Source organism: Lygodium microphyllum, chromosome 22 (assembly GCF_053477565.2).
Source record: "Lygodium microphyllum isolate KBCC chromosome 22, Lygodium_microphyllum_v1.1.10, whole genome shotgun sequence".
In the NCBI taxonomy this organism is placed as follows: domain Eukaryota; kingdom Viridiplantae; phylum Streptophyta; class Polypodiopsida; order Schizaeales; family Lygodiaceae; genus Lygodium; species Lygodium microphyllum.
Window position 1 is genome coordinate 105,370,360 of NC_141156.1, and position 7,886 is coordinate 105,378,245.

Consider the following 7,886-nt stretch of genomic DNA (forward strand, 5'->3'; position numbering starts at 1 on the left):
TAGTGAAGTGGTTTGTGAAGAGACTAGGTGTGAATGTACTCTATTGACTAAGCTTAGCTTTTAACCTTTGTGATAAGGTTAATGAATAAGCTTCTAAACAAGCTAAAAAAGCTTATCACAACACGAATGGTCGTCCATGCACACAAACATTGTCAGCTTCCACATCATCCAATACCGCCTGTCGTAGTATCCGCTCCCCGTGGAGGTGCTCTTAGTACATGATCCCCATGTTGGAGAATTCCAGGCACTGGATCTAGACTTTCCTAGTGATGTAGTCCACCTGCTTTGCCACCTGGTCATTGCTCAGTGCTGGCAGGTACGATGACGTCTCATATTTCTTGTTGTCATACGAGGTCCACACCAGCATGCAGTGCAGTCGGCTCCCGTTTGACACAGCTCCCTTGGACACCAGAAACACCTCCATCGGTAATTACCACATTTCCTAGTAGCTTGCTCAATTCCTCGTTATTCCTCACAGCCAACTGGATGTGGTGGGGGATAATTCTTGTCTTCTTGTTGTCCCATGCTGCATTGTTTGCAAGCTCCAGCACCTCGACCTAGTCCATCACAATAGCCATGTAGACGGAAGCCCCAACCCCCGCACGCTTAGCATACTTTCCCTTCTTAAGGAATCAAGCGATTCTTCCCACCGAAAATTGCAAACTAGCGTTTTGCAAACGAGACACTGACTTGGCACTCTTCGGCTTGCCACTTCCAGCTCCGGCAACTCCCATGGTGTAAAATCTGGTAATGCCTCTGCAGAGAGTAGCCAATCTGTGATCTCTGTAGAATGGCCGAGTGCGAAAAACCTATTGCCCTTCTTATCACGCGAAAATAGAGAAGGATTTGGCCTCAATACTTGAACCTCCTAATCTTGAAATGAAGAGCAAACATTGGATGACTTTGAGAGATGGAGAAAATGAGAGAATGGGAGAGAGGAAGATTACGAAAGTGCACATACACTAGCCAACTAGCTCGGCCATGGCTCTGATACCATGTTGAGAAACACGGATCTAGATCTAGTTAGCTATGGTGGGAATTAGGTTCCAAGATAGATTAGCTTGGACTCATAACGACAGTCTTGAGTAACTCAAACTAATAGTTCTATTACCATGAAATGAGTGTCAAGTACATGCTTATATAGCTTTTTGGATAGTATCACTATCCTCACTGTGCATATGGGATTCTCAACATCTCTTCCTAGAGCATACATAATTTGTCTATCTTCTAGTACAAAGCCACTTATGGGCAAGCCTCTTTTGGGCACACATCTAGCCTTTACAGGCATTCATGTTAAGCATCATTTGCTATTCTCAACATGATGCTGAGGTTTTTTTGGTTGACTTGATGACTAATGCTCAGTGTTGTGCAATACATGTGAAGCGCATCACTGTAACTCCCAAAGACTTCCAACTTGTAAGAAATATTCAAGCAGTGAAGGATACATTCGTTCCAATGGAATGAACACAGTTTGTAATGTTATCTTTTTTGGCATAGTGTTCTTCTCGTGCATTGGACATATGACTATATCCAAGTTCAAAACTGTTGTAAGCACCCTTAAAATATGAATTGAATTTTTACTCTTGTCCTTCACTCTCAACTTTGGCTATGCATCTTTGCTATATTTTTAACTCTTACTTACAGTTTTTGCTAGCAATGTCAATTTCAATAGGGAAAGCATGCAAATTTTTTTGGTGTAATTTGGTGAGATAATTTTTAAAATACCAAACTGTATCCGAATGCAACGAAAATTCATAGGTACACTCGTTATGTAGTCAAGAGTCCATTTTTTTTTTGGAAAAAAATATTTCCAGACCCCTAGTTTGAAGTTTGGTGTCTAGAGCCACTTTCTTGGCAGAAAAGTTTCTCTAGACACTAGAATTTGGACTAGGGGTCTGCACACATTTTTTTTCCCAAAGAAAATAATTTAGGCTATTGGCCATCTAATGAGTGTACATGTGAAGTTTCATTGCATTCAGAATAAAAGGTTATGGATTTACGAGTGCATATGAAGTTGCATTAACTTGGTTTTGGGGTTTAAATGGATTAAAAGTTCATTCTTCTTCTTCTCATTTTCACATCTTGCTTTCTTTACTTCCTTCATTCTCACATCCCCAATCTCTGTCTCTCCCCCATCTTGCCCTCCTCGAGCTTGCATGGCACACACCAAGCAAGCCGCTCGTGGTTTTGGCTAAGGGAAGGCTTCACATGAAGGCACACCACCTTGAGCACAAGGTGGAACCTCCTTTGGTGCAGCAGCAAGTGCTCCCCACATAGAGCACAACAACCACCACAGAAGAAAAGGAGATGGAAACTAGGCACTGTCGCCCTTCGGGAGATAAGGAGAATCTAGCATAGCTATGAGCTTCTCATCTTGAAAAGATATTTTCATGAGGTTGTTCAGGAAGTTGTACAAGACTTGGAGCTGAAATGGCTTTGGGTGTGAGTGCCTGATGGCCCGTCGGTAGGAAAGTGGATTGTTGTAGCTATGGAGGCCCTACGAAGGGCTACAGAGGGGTTTCTCATAAACTTGTTCGATGATACACTGCTAGCAGCCATCCATGCAAAGCATGTCACAATCACAGATAAAGACATGAACTTTATCATTCACGGCTTTGACACGGCAAGGGGACTCCTCTATAGGTTATGAGATTAATGATGCAAGGTTTTATAATAGTGTTATAGCACCATATCATCTTGGAAGGCCAAAACATTTTGTATACTCAGTCACATTGAAATATATGTGTGTGTGTGTGTGTGTGTATATATATATATATATATATCATGCGATGTGTACTAAATTCAATTAATTGAGTAAAGTTATTTTGTTTTGTTTCTTGAAATGCATGACTCTTAATTTTTGTTTAATGTACACATGCATTGAAAGTAGTAATACATACAAATATGAGTTATGTTATCACATATGCAGCACAATTGTAAGTGTAGTACTATGCGTTGACATAATTAGATTAGATTATGTTAACGTATGCGAATGCATCATTTATATACCCCACACATTATTGTCACACTTACACGAATCACACATTTATTCAATAAATATTTATTTATAGGGACAAAGTAAAATACCTTATATTCATCAAGAAAAATACATGCAATGGCTGATAGTAATTGCATATACAAAAAGCCGATAGCCAAAAAGAACTCTCATTTGTTCTCCTTGGCTTTTTCATCGATGAAGAGGAGGGGCGAGCTTCCGATGAAAATAGAAGTTCCTTTTGTGCTTAAAAAATGACACACTCCCCCTTCAACTCTTTCTCCAGGAGGAGCAGATCTGATACTTTAGCAAGGTCACCTAATATAACAAGCACATACATTGCTCCACCAGGGGTTTGGTTAAACAAGTAAAGAAGCTTTGACCACTTGACTAGCACCACCTTCTCCAAGCTAGATGTCACAAGTATTGCTTAAAAAGATCCAAACTTGGTCAAAGCCCAAATTTTCATGATTGTTTCTTGTCCTCGTGGTGAGCACTTCTTACAAAAGACCACCAAGTTTGCAACAAGGTTGCCAATGTACTTCTTCAGAGATGAATCCTTCCATTGATCTACATGTCACCTCAATGAAAACTCATCTATATACATTATGTCTTGAATGACAAATTCAAATCAAACAATATAGTTAGCAACTAGCCTAGAGTTATCAAAAAGTGACGAAACTTGACCATAGGGTGCATCAGGTCCCTTGGAGTCCATTGGTGAAATCTTGGCAAAAAATGATGATTGTAGAGCTGCCCTGTCTGGCATCTAGGGCCACTTTGCTGCTTCAAATCTTGGCAAAAAATGATGCTTGCAGCTGCTCCTGTCCGAAGTCTGCTCGAGCCAAACGATAGACTTTGCAGGGCAGCTATAGGCATAATTTTTCGCCAAGATTTCACTAGTGGACTCTAAGAGAGTGGCCCCATTGTGTGGGACTGGCTGTCTACAACACCCTACAAGAACTCCTTCAATGAGCATACATTATCCCAATGCTGAGGTGCTTATTCCAAGACATCCTAGGCCTCAATGGTGGTTCTCAATGCCACATAGAGCCATACATCATTTGCATCAATAGTTCTCTTGCTGAGACCATTTCTTGACTGCATACCCTGCCCATCATTGCATGCATCCACCATACATTCCCAAGTGATACATCTCATTACCAATACATCTACAAGGTTGTGGAATGTAAATGATTAGGCCTCGGGCTATTCATTCAAGTGCACCTGCACCTACAATAAATTTTTGGTCTCCAAATCATTGGGAGGTGGGTAAAGTTCCCCCCGGGCCGGGTTGTGCACCCCTTCAGGGTCTTAATCGGGAGGGGGCTTCAGGGTTCCCTCTTTTGCTCCCGACTCACTTGGTCTATGTATACATGGAAGGGATTTTTAAATCAAGAAATCAACATGCTATGCAATTTCAATTGAAGAGTTGGGCTTTTCATGAGATGCATGACCAATAAGAAAATGGGATAGGGGAATTTGCCTCAATCTCACCTTGAGACCCTTCCAGGGTCATTAAGACATTGGCTTGGTGACCATTTATACCTGAAAACTGGTAAGTATTAGAAGTTGTAAAAGTTTTGTCCCTGAAGCACCAAACAGTAGTAAACCCTCTGCCCCTAGATCTGGCCAATGCTACTGCAGAAATCTACTCTTTCTTGAGTGCATAGGTAAGGTTACCAGATCAGCTTGCTATTTGATGAAGGTAAGCATTCAGGCTTTTACCAGCATCAGCTTGCTATTTGATGAAGGTAAGCATTCATTCTGTAGCTATTCCAACTCCTGATACAGTTCCGATACATTATGTTCAGCAAAAAGCTTCTACCAAGCTATTGACGTTAGTGACACACAAACTCATCATCTTGGAGTGGCAATGTATAGCACGGATTCCAATCTCTGGCTCTTAATATTCGTAAATAGCATACTCTATGTTCTCCTCTAAATCTAGCCCTGGATATCATTTTGCAGACCTCTAAGCTGAGGCTTGATCATGCACTGAACCGTGGCAAGTGTAAGGTCTTGTTGCAGGTCTTCTCCTCCATTTCACGTTACCTTAATGCAGTGCGATTTGTTTTTGACAACATCCAGCTTATCAATAATGTCTATGACAACACAGATACTAAGAATAAGTGGGCGGAGGGTCTTTTTGTCTGCTACTATCCTCTCAAAGAACTCTGTAGTGGTTGCAGCTATGCAAGCAGTATGCCCTAGATTGCACTGGTTATCTTCCATTCCGCAAAGCGTTTGCTAAGCTGGAGAGTGTGGAGACAATCAAGTTCCTCATCCTAGACTTGACCAAATGCTTCCATTTCCTTGAAGTGAAGGTGGAGGCATTGATTAGAGATGTTTGTCAAGATCAATATGATTCAATTCAGCAATTCGGCTCGGATCCCACTTTGATTATGAACTGCCGCATGCAGCCGCCTGGATTGTTTGTGGGTTACATTCTCCATCTTCAAGCACAAAAAGACCGGTCGCTTGTGCTTGTAGAATTAAAGTAGCAGCATCAGAGACCATACCACAATTGGGTGAGATCTTCTTGTGAGGCTCAGTCATGATATAAAGAAAGAAGGCCAGGCATTGAAGTTCTTGAAGGAAGGTCTGTTTGTCGATAGGAACCATGTGAAAGTGGTCAGGTTCTTGGGAAAGCTCCAAGAAAGGCTGCCATAGTCTTCAAGAGGGCTGACAGCTTGTTTGAGTACTCCCTGTGTACCTATGAGAAATGTGTAATTGAGATTTTCTAACTGTGAGAACTATAGGAACCCTAAATCTATGGGAAAGAGAAGGATCAAAGACAAATCTCTGATACCAACTGTAATGAAGGAGACCTAGCTAGCCTAGCTAAGGGAGAGAAGAGAGAGAAGGACTGCACGAGAAGAGGAAGAGGAGAGAGAAAGACAGGGAGAAGAGAGAAAGAGAGGAAAGAGAGAAAGAAGAAGAAGAAGCCATGAAATCTTGTGAAGGTGAAAAGAGAGAAACTTGATAATTTTGTGATCCCTCACAATACCCTCTTACACCTTATATACCATCAGTGTGATTGGTATGTTTCCATGCCATGTTCTATGTCCCCCGCTTGTTACAGATATGATGGGTTTTGAGGCCATGTATTACTTGTGTATTCAAACTCTTGTAGCATAAGAATCCATCTAGTGAGTTGCCTAGTGATATTTTGCTACTTGACCTGCTACTTGACCAAGTAGACTAAAGCTGAATGATCGACATGAAAAATGAAAGTGTACTAGAGGCAATAATATCAAAACTTCTTGATTGAGTAGTTCATGCCAATATATTCTCTTTTGGTGATTGGATAGTTTCTTTCTACATTGGACAATCTTTTGCTTGCATAAAACACTAGAGGAATCATCCCTTGGCATTCTATTGCATAAGCACACTATTAATAGCCATGTCAGAGGCATCAACAAATACACGAAAGGTTTTTGTGCAATTTGGTGGGATCAAGATTGGGGCTATGGAATGTAATAGCTTGAGACAACCAAATGCTAAGTTGCGCTCTTCATTCCATTGATAGACAAGTTTGGCCACATGTGCCAATTTATTCAAGGGGATAGTCAAGTGTGCCAAAAGTTGTAGGTGGCCACCATGCCATTGGATTTGGTCCAAGAATATGAGTAGTGTAGATGGTAAATCTAATATTGTGGCTTTCATGATTGTGGCTACCTTGGTGGGGTCGGTAATAATGTCATCTTGAGAAATGATGTGATCCAGTAAAATACTGTCTCTAACAACAAACACATATTTTAGAGGATTTAAACTTAAACAACTTAGCTTGCGGAAACATGTGAGGCTGGAGGTGCATCAAATGGAGCTTTGATTTTCCAAAGACACCAAAATCATCCAAAAAGATTCTCATCAAATCAGTCAAATAAGACCCAAAGATCTCTTGCATGTCTCTCTAAAAAGAGGTTAGAGTATTTTTGAGGCCAAACCACATCACTGTATAGACATACAACACTATATTAGGGAATTTGAAAATTTCCATGCACTTTGGGGACCCCTAATACCTTTATTATTTGACCACATGGTCAAATCTTGTTGTCTTACTTAAAGGTGGAGTCTACCCTAAATACTATATAAAATACCTTCCCAAATCCCACTTTCAAATGTTGATCAAGATTTAGCCACGTGGTCAAATATTTATCACTTATTTGAAATTGGGACTTGGGAAATTCCCAAATTCTCTAATATGGTGCTATATACTCCCCATGAGGTGATGAAAGATGTTTTAGATTGATCTTCTTGGAAATTCAAACTTGATTGTATCCATTGAAACCATCAAGAAAAAACTACACCTCGTGGCCAACTACTTCATCTAATATAGTATCCAGATAGGGGATGGGAAAGGGATTTGAGATTGTGGTAACATTAAGCTTAGTAGTCCACACATATTTGTAGCTCCTTGTTCTTTTTAGAAACTGTGTCAATTTGGAAAATCCAATTCTTGCAATCTACTAAAGCAATGAACCTAACTCATAGTACTCAATCTTTAGGGTAGTTTATTGAAAGGAGGTCTTTCATGCTAAAACAAATGATTACCCATAAATGAATAAATTGAATCTAAACTCCTAGAGTTGTTTTCTTTAATGCTATTGTTGTTATCATGTAAACATAGTATATATGACCAAAATCCTTAATTGAAGCTCTATATTTCATGGTAATTCTAATTTTTGTATTAGCAATAATGATTCATATTTAATTTATTTAGAAGCAATAACTCCTCTTTGACCTATTTGGCCATGTGAGGGTTCATCTTGTAGGACTGTATCTAGACAAGAATGACATCTAGTTTCACAAGAATCTAGTGTTGATAGAAGAGAGGGTCTAGTCCTTTCATCTTTGAGTATTCCTAAGTGAAAACATCTTTAAAATT

At 40.1% G+C, this 7,886-nt stretch overlaps 1 pseudogene; it reads right to left on the minus strand.

Annotated features, from left to right (window-relative positions):
* Positions 1 to 344: 344 nt before the first annotated feature.
* LOC148017466 (putative histone H2AXb pseudogene) lies at positions 345 to 734 on the minus strand (annotated as a pseudogene).
* Positions 735 to 7,886: the final 7,152 nt, after the last annotated feature.